Source organism: Marmota marmota, unplaced genomic scaffold, assembly GCF_001458135.2.
Source record: "Marmota marmota marmota unplaced genomic scaffold, marMar, whole genome shotgun sequence".
NCBI lineage: Eukaryota > Metazoa > Chordata > Mammalia > Rodentia > Sciuridae > Marmota > Marmota marmota.
Window position 1 is genome coordinate 8,552,282 of NW_026000164.1, and position 12,745 is coordinate 8,565,026.

Genomic DNA, 12,745 nt, shown 5'->3' on the forward strand with positions numbered 1-12,745 from the left:
GAATTAAGTTTTCAATACATGAACTTTGGGGCACACAGCCAAACCATAACACTGCCTCTCTTAAGAAATGCCTTCAAGCCATTCACAATTTTCTAATAAGCACAATTAAGATACCTCACTAACCAAAATCAACCTAATAACAGTAGCTCTTCTCATTTTGCTCCTATCTGAAACTGACATCTGTCCTTTGTCCAAAGAGTGGCATGTCCACAAAAGGGGTGCCCCACCAAAGATCGAACCTCACAATGGAAATCACGTGTTCAGTTATAGGAGATGAGTCAGAGTTGCAGAGGGGACCCTCCTTGGAAGAGCAGGGTGAGATCTTTGAAGTCTTGAGTTCACTCCCTCCTCTGAGAAGGGCAGGAAAGAGCAGCCAAGGAAGAGTTGGTTTCCTGGAGGAAAAAAGGGAGGCCAGGGTAGTAGGACCTCCAAGGAAACCAGAACTTGCTCCAACTCAGGTCTGGGAGTCATCTAGACAGGAGAAAGAGAAAGTGAGACAGAAAAGTCTCTTTCCAAAGAAGTCACACTCCACATGCCAGCCTTAGCAAGAGACCCTTAGTTGAAGAGAGATGGGACTGATCTTTCCTAAGGAATTATTCTGACATGTGCCCTGAAAGAAATCTAAGGATATTCCTTGTTACTTTGTTTCTAGTAGCAAGAATCTAAAGGAAAAAAAATTAATAAATGCTATCATTAAATCTTTGGCTCCTACCAAGGACAGGGCCACTATCTTAAAAGGTACTAAGGAACTTTATGCGGCTGCTTCCATTTGTCACCATCTTTGGGGTTACTACTAGAATCTATTTGTTGGGGCCAACGTATATTCCACACAATGAAGAATTCCCCCCATCCAGCAAGGACTTTGAGTTTTCCACCAGACATTTGTGTGGGTGAAAAATAACTGAGCCAAGAATTTAACTACACTAAATAGAAACGCAAAACAATCTTTGCACAATTTTAATATGTTATGACTTTTCTAAGAAGGAACAACAAAATAAATTCAGAGACTTTGAAACTTTGTTTAGTTATAATCACGAGTTGTTGATCGTCTCAGAAAAAAATCATGAAATTGATGACAACCCCACCCACAGTGTTTAAATCAGCAACAAAACTCACCCAAATCTGTCAGCATTTGGAGCTGTGGCATTCCATTAGTCTACTTATAGGACCAAGCATCTGTCTGCTTCATTATGTCATTTGCTGTGTGTGCCCATTTGTATATCAAAATGAATATTGTTTTTTCATAAATTGGTTTTCTTCACATCTTTATAATACAGTTGGAATATTACCTTGGTTTTCAATCATAGTTTAAGCAAATTACATTATCTGGGAATTTAATTTCAGCAGTGTATGGGGATCATTCCCCAATGTTTTTATAGGAAGGGGAATGTATTAGTCAGCTTCACGTTACCACCACAAAATATCTGAGGCAATTAATTTTGTAAAAAGAAAAGTTTTATTTAGCTTACAGTTTCCAAGTTCTGAAGTCTAAGATCAGGCAGCCCTTTTTGTTTGACCTCTAGTGAAAGCAGGAGATGGTGGCACAGCATGGCAGGCGTGTTGATAGAAGCAAGTGGTCACATGTCAAGCCAGAGCAGAGAGGAGGGTACAGGTGTGGTTCCACAATACCTCTTGAGAGCACTTCCCCAGTGACCTAAGGATCTCCCACCAGGCCCCACCTCCCAAAGTTTCCAACACCCCAAGACCTTGGGGACCGAGCCCTTAACATATGGACCTTAACATATTCAAACCATAACAGAAGCACTGTCCAGAACAACTTTAATTTCAAAGATATGGTAAATGGTGCTAGAAAATGCTCTGACACTATTAAAAACTTAGTTAAATCTATGGGTACCAAAATATAGAAAAATTTCTAAGACAGATAGCTGAGTAAAGAAATTTTAGAAAAATTTCTACAACATATACATCTGATATCAGTTACATAAAAACATAGACACACAAGATGTAGGTGACGGAGTCAGAGCAATCTCAGGGGTCATGTGTGGCTAAATAGTACCTCTCAGAAGCTATTGTCAGCATGAAGTCTCACAGAAAATCAAAACTCACCTTGTTGTGAAGCACCCACAGCAGAAGACCAATCTGGAAAGAGAGGTTTTATACATGAAAGATCCATTTGTACACAGTCATACAGTGATTTCCCAGATCCCCACAGCCTGGGGGACAAGTGACACATCACGATGGCACTAGGCTCTGGGCTCCCTGCCAGCTTGGTCTGTGGGTCTCTGCAGACCCAGGCCACCATGGGCTCCCACACCCTCGTGCAGCTGTTCAGGGCTCTGCTCCCACAGTTGTTGTGCCGGCCGCTGTTGCTGTCCATCTTGGCCATTGCCGTGCCTGCCTGTGACCTCACCTCACCACCAGTGAACTGCAGCTCCCAGACGCAGAGGAGCGGTCCTACCTCCAAGGAGTCTGCTCTATCCATCAACTCGGGATAGCAGGTCCCTTCGGTGATCATAGGAACCTATTTTCCCACAGGATCCACCCAGTGGGCAGGCATCTTAGGAACCAGAGAGCCTGACAGAGATTCATGGCAGGACCACTGGCCCATGACAGCTCAGACTTCTTTACTCTCTTCACACCTGCATGAGAGTTCTCTGCCTTCCAGGGATCAGAGGGGCAACATCCTGTACTACTTCTTTACTCCTTTATTTTTTTTGAGAAATCTACACCCCAGGATCTCAAGAACCTGGCCATCACTACCAAATTATTCACATGAGTAAGATTCCTCACATCCTCTTGGATAGGGGAGAGTTGGATGTGGTGATGGAGAGTTTGAGTTCTGGCTTCAGACATCTGCATTTGAAGGTCACCTTTGCCATTACTAGATGAAGAATCTCGAAATGGTTACCTGACCTCTAGAGATTTCAGTTTCCTTATCCATGAAATGGACAGACCATACGGATTCTAATAAGATTAAACTGCAATGTATGTGAAGTTCTTAGCATAGTTCTGGTTCCTGTACGAACTGCAAAATAACCACCAAAGCTCTGTCCCAGGCACACTGGGAAAGGTATGCAGAAGAAACCTGTATTTTATTAGAGCACCATGCATTTTAAAGGCCTGTAAAAGGCCTGACCTACATCATATATCCACCTCTTTTAAAAAAAAATTTTTTTATACCAAGAATTGAACCCAGGGAAGGGTGCTTAGCCACTGAGCCACATCCCCAGATTCTTCACATTATTTTTTTTTTTAGAGAGAGAGAGAGAGAGAATTTTTTAATATTTATTTTTTAGTTTTCAGCGGACACAACATCTTTGTATGTGGTGCTGAGGATCGAACCCCGGGCCACACATATGCCAGGTGAGCGCGCTACCGCGCTTGAGCCACATCCCCAGCCCTCTTCACATTAATTTTGAGACAAGGTCTGGCTAAGCTCCTTAGGGTCTTGCTAAGTTGCTAAGGCTGGTTTTGAACTTTCAATCTTCCTACCTCAACCTCCTGAGCCACTAAGATTACAGGCGTGTTGCCACTGCACCTACCTCCGCCTCCTTTCTTTAGGATTGCCTTATCTCAGCAATCCTCTGAGAAAGTGAGAATTCTTCTGAAATTATATTGGGTCAATTGTGACTTTTGTTTCTGGGAGTCAAGTAGACAACATTCATGAAATTCCTGCTCTCCATGCTAAAGGGCCTTTAGGAGATCATGAAGTCCTGTCCCTGACTTCAGGTAAGATCCGTCTCCACTCAAAGCCAGCAAAGATCAGAAGACTTGCCTGAGGTCTCACCGCTAGTAAAGGATGGAGATCAAAGCAAGAGGAAATTAGGACCGACCAGTAAAACTAGGACATTTGGTCACTTCTATGGTACTGGAGAGTCCACGGTTCTTGGTGTTGGACTCTCAACTCTAAAGGGCAAAAGGAACTTCTGGAAGATAGTCATGTGTGTTTTCTGCTCTCCCAACAGGCCAGTTACAATTCAGTGCTTCCTAAAGACTTTGTGATAAAGATGATGATGATTCCAATGCTGACAAGGTATGTGCCATTTTTCTGTTTTTGTTTTTTTTTAAGTTCTGAGAGTTGCAAAGAGTTAGTGAGGTTTGTATATGAAGCTGGAAAAGTGATAAAGGAAGATGAAAGAAATCCTCACAAGGAAACAGAAGGAGACTGAAGAATTGGGTAAACCTCCAGATTCCCTTCTGGACAAATTCAACCTTTTGACAAAAGGCCAGACCCACAGGGAGGACTGTGGGCGAGACCAGTGGTAGGAAGAGAACTGGAAGGAGCAAAGGAGCAGAGAGATGGTGACCTTTACTTTCAATCCAGCCGAACTCTTGGAGGATACAAAGCAAAACTCACATCACAGAGCAGAAGCACAGAGCTAAACAGAAGGATTAGAAGAGGAGGCAGCAGGAACTACACACATGAAACAGAAGAAAAGACAGAAAAAAAAAAAAGGTCAGAATTTAACTGAAATTCCCACCTTTTTTTTTTTTTTTCTGTCCCCAGGTGACAAGAAGCAGAGGAAAACCAAAAGACTGAGCTGGTGATGGGTAACTGTCCTTGGCATCCTATCCTTCCAAGAAAGTCAAAACTAAACCCAAAGGTGCCACATAATAACTCAGTTATGCAGAAGTCACTGTGGGGAGACAGGGAAAGAGGCCACATCCCATCCCACACCTCTATGCAAATCATCATCATGTCCCTGTTGAGTGTCCTGAAGACATTTGACAAGTCTCTGCCTGCTCCACTGTCTCCTCCCAACTGCTCTCTTCCAGACCTTTCTGGGTCCCTGCCTCTCATTCTCTGCTACAAATCCCCTTTCTCAAAGTCTCCCCAGGACACACACCCTACTTTGGACAAACAAAATTCTAATTCACCATCATTGTCTCTAAAACATCTTTCCAGGAGAGCAGAAGTTCATTCCAACACTTTTATTTTCACACTGAGATATGGTTTTTAAAATCAAAATTTTGACTCTGGTCACTAAGATAAAGGGGTTGACTACATTTTCTCACCTCCATGTTTAGTTAGCCAATCCACATGTGCGTCCACATCACCTCCATGTCTAGCTAGCCAATCCATGTGTGAGTCCACAGTTGAATGTCACTCATCCTTGTCCCTCCCTCCATGCATGGCTCAAGTTTGAACACTTACTATGTCCTCCATGGAACATTGTCTCTCTGAATACAGCCTCTGCCCTCTGCTACTTCTTCTTTTATTTGCCCATTGCCACTCAAAATACTCTGCTCAGCACACGGATCCCAAGCTCAAAATTTGCCTGACTCCGGGTTACTAGAGAAGAAAGTCCACACTCTGCAAGCTGGTCCCCACGGCTAACACTAGTCCTCCTTCCTGAGCTTATCTTCCCTCCTCCCTCTCACCTCAGCCCAGCCCATCCAGCCACACTGCACATGGCTCTTGGGCAGACCGCCATTTTCCCACTATGCACCTATCAAGCTGTTTGCCTGCCTGGGCCTGAAATCACCTCTGCCACACAACTGACTCTCACCACCACTGGCACATCCACTGACACCCTGCTTCAAGCCCTCTCCTCATTTTGGCAGAGACAACAGCCTCCTGACTTGTCCCTGTTTCTGCCCTGGCCCTAGCCCCTGCCCCACTAATCAGGGTGATCTCATCAAAGGCAAGCCATAAAGTGTACCTTTGATTGGGCCCCCTGTAATTGTTTCCATCCCTCACAGGCCATCCTTAGATTGTCCTGAAAGTCCCTGTATGTACTGTTCCCTGCCGGATTCCTCTTTATTACGGTCTCCCCCTGTTGACTCTCTAGCTCAGATCCTAACTGATACATTATAAATAATGATTGTCCTGCACCTGCTAGACAACTTGTTTAGTATTTTTTTGCATCCAAAGCAGAAAGCCCAAAAGTAAGATGACATCATTGCAAGCCTCTTCCTTCCTTCCTCTCCCAGGCAGACTATCATTCCCGGGGTGACTGAATCAAGTTAAGAAAGCTAATTTCTACCTAAGAGTCTACACATTTTTATAATAACAGGAATGTATGAAAATTACCATCGCTTTAACATTCTGTTGATAAATATTCCCATGATGGGCTAAGATTTTATAAACAGAAGTTATCCCTGGAGAGCATAACTGGAATTTGAAGATACAGGTGCAGTAACCAACTTTGCTCACTAGGTGGCTCTCATATTTTATGACCTGTGGCCTGGGTCCCTTCCAAACTCAGGAACAGTTTGGGAAAGGTACATTAACTTCTTACCAGATGGTTGTTATCTGTATGTTCAAATATGTGTATGTCAATGTGTATAAACTTAAAGAAGCACATTTCTAGCTAGAACTCATAAATTGCCAGCTAGAAGAAGTCATAAGTTGCCTGTTATGATCCCTTGATGAAAACTTCAAAATTTAAAGGAAATCCAATTTATGTCGATTAAGAGGTCTCCTACTTACTGCAAAATTTTTTTTTCAGATGTTGGCGGGCCTTTATTTTGTTCATTTATTTTATATGCGGTGCTGAGAATCAAACCCAGTGTGTCACACATGCTAGGCAAGTGCTCTACCATGGAGCCACAACCCCAGCTCCCCACATACTTCTTTGATAAGACATACAATACAATATGACTTCTAAGTCACAGGACTCAGAAGTTTAAAAAGTTAAGTACAAGTTATGCCGGGCTTCTCCCCAGCCCCCTGTAGAAGTGAATTTCCCAGAGCTTCTAGCCTAGACTAATAATAAAATCGCATGTTTTTTCAAATTAACCATGCCAGCCTCATTTAGAAGATAAGGCTGATGGTGTATTCAAACAGCTCCTCTTTCACACTAGCTAAACTGAAATCAACTTGAAAACAGTTGATTGCCATTTTCTCTTTGCTCGCTGAAAGCTACCTGATAAACTTTTTGACAAGGACCAAGCTATCACCATGCTTCCAGGGACTCTGGTGTTTAACACTTGTCTCAACTTGTTCTTGTTAAATTTCTGACATGCCCCTGTTCACTGAGACACATCTGTTCTCTTCCTTTCTCTCCCACCCTCCTATCTGCCCAAGCATTAATGCAGCGTCTTAATTCTTGGTCTCCTCGGGCAGCCAAGCAAATAAGTCAAGGAGGAAGCACAATGATGTCTCATGAGACATGCGTGAGTGTTATCATAAGGAATTAGGAGCCACAGGCCCTTCACAGGACTGACACCCCCTACCCAGTCTCATTTCACTGTTCCAGAAATCGATGGAAATAATAGGCTGACTGTGAATTGGCTTTATTTTGCTTTGCATGTTACCTGGTAAGGATGGCACAAGAGCCTGTTGAGGTAAAGGCTTTATCCAAATGCACGCTTGGATGTGATGCGTACCCCAAGTGAATTCCCATTCAGCGCCCTTTCTCTCACCCATCAGCTTCAGAATCGAGCCCATCCCCTAGGCGTCCCTCCATTCGTCCTCTTTTATGGAGCCCAGACGAGAATGCAGGGCAGGCTCACAGCATCTCCACCACCTTCTTGCCCCTAGAACAAACAGAATGCTCTGGAGAATTTTAATATCGTAGAGATAGGTACAGGATTTACAAAAAAAATAAAAGCAGAGAGGAATGTGATATATCCTGAAAGTGTTGGAGTGGTATTTACCTAAGGCTTCATAATATAAATGGATCGGGAGTGATTTCTCTTAGCTCCTTCTTTAGTCTTGTCTTGCCTCTTCTTGAGATTTGAGCTTCATCCAACATCCCATTTAATCCAGGAACAGATGCTAGTCAATGTCCTTCCTCATTCCTTCCACCGACTTTACCATTAATTCCCTCAAAATTACTTTGTAAATGAACCTGTGCTGGACACAAATGAAAAGATTGTATCTTTATGTTGCTCAGTGGTCCTGGGAGCTTTTGCTCAAATACTTCATCATATTTTTACTTGTTTCATACGCTGTAAGGTGGGTATCTTTGATCAACCTCGTTATCAGTTTTTAGTTTTATTAGTTTTCTGTTACTATAACAAAATACCTGACACTGGATGATTTATAAAGAATACAAGGTTTTTTGGCCCATGGTCTGGAAGCTAAAAAGTCCTAGAGCATGGAGCTGGCATCTGCTTGGCCTCTGGTGAGGGTTTCTTGCTGCATCACAACATGGTAGTTTGCATCACATGGGAAGACAGAGCAAGGGTTCTACCTTGAATCTCTCTTCTGATACAGCCACTAATGCCTTCATAGGGCCTCACTCTAAGGATCACATCTAATCCTGATTGGCTTCCAAAGTCCCCACCTCCAAATACCATTAACATACAAATTTGAGGATTAAATTTCCCACATATGAAGTTTTGAAGGACATGTTCAAACCACAGCATCATCATCTCTCCATCTCATAAATGAGAAAATTGAAGCTTGAAAAAAGTAGGTGGTTTGTCTAATATCACATAGCTATTAATATCACATATTGATATCTAATATCAAATATTGAGACCTTCTAATAGACAACTTTGCTTCAGACATCTCAGAGAAAACCTCAAGGTCTCTATCTCAAGACAGCCCTATTTTATATACAAAGATCCAGCTATCTAAACAATATCAGGTGCCTGACTTTTGGCAAAGTGACATGGAAAAAGAGAGGAACGTTGAGAGGTGGGGGGCCAGGTACACAATTGGTGTCTGCTCACAGTCCACCTGTGTAGATGCTTCATCAATTCGTGACCATTTGAATTAGCAAAACATCTCCTCTGAAAATGAAAGTAGCTTCTAGAAGAATGAAGCATGCCTGATAAATCCTGGGTGTCACCAGATACAACAATTCAAGTGTAGAACATTTAACCATAGATCAAGAGGTCTTTAAAAAATAAGGTGTTCTTCATACAGTGAATGAAAATGAATCATACATTTGGAGCCTGGATCAACACACTGCGTGACTAAATCTCACACCCACAATGAAAGAACTTAAAACACGAAATGCATTTTGGGTGACTCCATACCAAATCCATGGTGTTTTAAGTCAGGATACTTGTTACTTGTAAGGGGTTGAACGGGAGTAGTAAAATAAAATAGGGGTTCCCCAATACCCGTGCTTCTTGATATCCTGAGTATGGGTTAGGGTTGGGTAGGGGTTAGGGATGCAGGCCAAGCAGTCACACAGAACTGGGTTCAAATCCTTGGTCTGCAACTGGGTGATTTTGAACAATTAACTTAGGCTCCCTGTGCCTCCGATTTTTCCATCTATAAAGTGGACTAATAATACCTTCCTCAAAGGGTTGGTGTGAGAAATAAGTGAAATAATGCATGTAAAGTGCCTGGCAGCCTGCGTAGGTGCTGTAATAAATGGTGACTATTATTATCCCCACCCCATGCCTGAGAGCAAACCAGGATCAGAGAAGAGATAGAGCACGGGTGAGAGGGAAAGGGAAGGAGGAAGTAGGCTTATGATCAAAGTTGTGCAGAATTCACCAGAAAGCTGCACAGGAGGGAGCTGTTTCTTCCCCTCCCTCTGCCCACACAGTCTCCTGAATCTTGTTGCCTACAAGTGTAGGCTGGTCCCATGCAGCCCACAAAGTAGTTTTGGTCCCATCCATACCGGCCCTTGCCGGGAGACCTGACATTCGTCTGATAAATTAATTTGTACTAATGGCCTCCTAATGGTTACCAGCCATTCGCTGGGTTAGCCTCCTGGTGACATGCGTTGCCTTTCAGCCAAGCCTTATGGACATTCAAGACCTGGATCTAGGCTGGTGTGATTTTACCTGACCCCAGGTCAGAAAGGAGACAGGGTGGGAGGGAAGTAGGGAACAATATAAACAAGTTAGCCAGAAAGGTCCAGGCTGCAGGGACAAGTCAGGGCCCGGGAAGTCCCAGGTGTAGAGATTCTGTAGGTTTCCTTCCTGGATGAAGAATGGACAACAATGCCAGGCATGTTGGGTTCTTTCTAAGGAAGAAGGAAAGATCTCCTGTCGGCTAGGAGTGAGCTCATGGCTTCTAGGATATCAGAGGAGAGGATGGATTTTCGGTTTCGACTTTGAATTGTTAAATGATGTCTTAGAATATTCATACAGGGGATACTGCTCAATACAAAGAGGAGTAAACAACATTAGTTTGCAGTGAGATAGATCTTGGGATGACAAGCTTAAAAGAAAAAGCTGAATTCCAGAGACTACACAAAATTCTGGAAAAGGCCACACTTATTGATACTACAGATGCCTGAGGCCAGAAGTGGAACTGATTCAAAGGGGAGTGAGGAAATGTTTCCAGAGGGTGGAAGCATTCTCCATCTGACAGAGAGGGGCAGACAAAGGACACATGCTTTTGTCAGAGTCCACTGACCTATACACATGGGGTGGTGCAATTTATTTTATGCATGTTATCCCTTAATAAAGTTGATTTTAAAGGGAAAAAGATGATGTCTTGCTCATCTAGGTCGTTCTGCTCCTGGAGTAAGCTGGGAAACCAGCAGAGCTGCACTGGGTCCTGGTCTCCATTATTCTCCTAGTAAAGCAGCGTTGCTCAGTATTCAACAAGAAATAGGACACTTTCTCATCTCCTGATCATGACAGTTACTCTATGAGGTGAGCATGATTCATCCCATTTTATAAGTAAGGAAACTGAGGCACAGGATGGCTAAGAGAACCAGCCTAAGTCTTCTGAGTCAGAATGCTGCTATCTTTCCCTTATTCAGGACCACCCCTGGTCTTAGAGATCACACGGATCTAGGGAAACTGAAGCCAGAGAGTACAAGTAACTTGAAGCAGTTGTGCTATTAGTCAAGATAGTCTAAAATCAAAGGTCTGCCTCCTCTCCCATGTGTAAGGAAGAAGTATTCAATTAGGATCCTCCTGAATGAAGATAGAAGGACATTCATTTCCCATAGTGAGACTTTCAGAACAGCAGAGAGGATCTATCTTAAAACACAAGCAAGCCTCCTTTCCAGGGATGCAGACTCCGCCTCTCAGAGCATGGTGCCGGCCCCCCACCCCCTGAGTCCCAAGGGTCTTCTAACTTTAACAAACTACAGCAACAAGCACATGCATTACCTCATCACCGTCTGGCTTATTTCCTAGAAGCGATTGTCCAAAGCTTGCTCCATTTCCCCCCTGCTGTTGGCTTTGCACCCTTGGCCCATTCCTCCTGCCTGAAATCACACAGCTCTGACCCCAGAGAGCCAGAAGGAGCCTCCTCCTCCTCCTTCTCAAAGTCCTTAAGTCAGGGAAGAGGCCCCCCGTGGCCAGCAATGCACATCATGTGGCCATCCAAAGATAGTTTAAAAGCAGGTATGAGCGTGGGAGTGAAGGGAAGAGGGAGGGATGATATATGGTGGTCATGATGATGTGCACACAGGGAAAAGTCCCAGGAGGAACCACAAGAAATAGCAGATGGTGGCTGACAAGAGGGACAGACACCAGAGGGTGGGAGGAGGGAGAGTTCTACTTCCCATTTAGTTTCTTTCTGTTCAACGTGAATTTTCTAACCAATATACATGAATTGCACTTATTTATTTGTGCCAATAAGAATTGGCTAGCCCAAATTATGGGCCATATGCATCCTATACATAATCTGTATTTTTAAAAAGGAAGAAAATTGGAAACATTAATTCTTAAACATAAAATAAGCATCTATAATTTATCACCTCCCTTCCTTCACAGTGACCAAAACATGCATTAGTTTAAATGATCAAAAAAACAACAACAACAACAACAAAAAAAGCTACAAAAAGTCCCCTCAGTGGGATAGAGCCAGGAGGGGTGAAGGAATAAGGGTTTCCGGTGGTACAGCCCTCAATGGGTGCATTGTTCCCCCGTCTGCACCGCCAAGGGAGATCTCTCTGCCATTTTGATCTCTGGGTGCTTGGGTTATCTCCAGTCCCGAGCTCCTTCAAACCAATGCTTATTTAGGGCAGGATTGTCTTACTCTTCTTCGGCGCTTACAGAACCTAAAGCATATGTAGGTAAGACAGAGGTAGTCTCCAAGAGAGTGGGAGGGCCCAGGCTGACACCACTAGATAGGTAGGCAGTAGGTGCCTTCTGCCCCCTGTACCCGGAACCTTCACCAACTCGCTCATGGCAAGGTTCAAACTCCTTCTCATGTTTACAAAGACCGTCCTTGATCTGGCCCGCGCCTGCCTTTCTGCTCTGGCTCCCAAGACAATTTCTGTGTCCCAGCCGTCAAACAGGTCCATTCACCCCTCCTGAGCGCGCCTTGGGGTTCCTTGCCTTCAGGCCCTTTCTCTTGCTTTACCCAGACTCTGCCACAAGTGACACCAACTTCTTCCCGAGACAGCCCTAGTGCGCCCACTGTCTGGGCACGCTTCTTCCATCTGCCCCTCCACTGTGCTACGGGTTGTACCGGCTGCATTGTTTTTATCTAAGCCTCCCGCACCGGAGGATGAAGGCGTGTCTTCACCCCTCCCTTTCCCGGTGTCTATTACAGGTCTAGGGTCTGCAGAAAAGTAGAGAAGGGAAAACGGGTGTAATTACAGCAGAAGTAGATTTAAATTCAAGGCCGGATCAAGACTGGGTCAGGGATAGAACTGGGAAAGGTTTAATTCCCGGTTCCAACCACTAGACGACGCCCGCAGCCTCATTCCGGTCAAGACGCCTCCAGGTTTTGAAGTTTATTACCTGTCTAACAAGTTTCCTTCCTGTCCTACTATCCCTTTAAGAAGGTGAACCAGGTGAGCCAGGGGCTCCGCCCCGGCGTTATCCCCGCCCCCGCCCCCGCCCGGCCCTCCCGGCCCTCACCGAGTCCCTCGCGACCTGGCCCAGCGGTGGGGGCCGAGGCTCCCAGGTGCCCGGCCCCGCGCCATCGAGCGCGCTGGCCCCTGGGGCTCGGGCTACTGCT

General features: G+C 44.5%; 1 long non-coding RNA gene across 2 annotated transcripts; it reads right to left on the bottom strand.

Moving 5' to 3' along the window:
• Nucleotides 1-1,437: 1,437 nt before the first annotated feature.
• On the bottom strand, nt 1,438-12,745 carry LOC125611615. Of its 2 annotated transcripts, XR_007341827.1 has the most exons (4): nt 12,646-12,745; nt 7,564-7,757; nt 7,222-7,443; nt 1,438-2,100 (listed from the first exon to the last, which is right to left on the bottom strand). It is a non-coding gene; the product is annotated as an uncharacterized LOC125611615 (long non-coding RNA). The 2 variants fall into 2 exon arrangements; XR_007341826.1 differs by lacking the exon at nt 1,438-2,100 and having other exon boundaries at nt 7,185-7,443.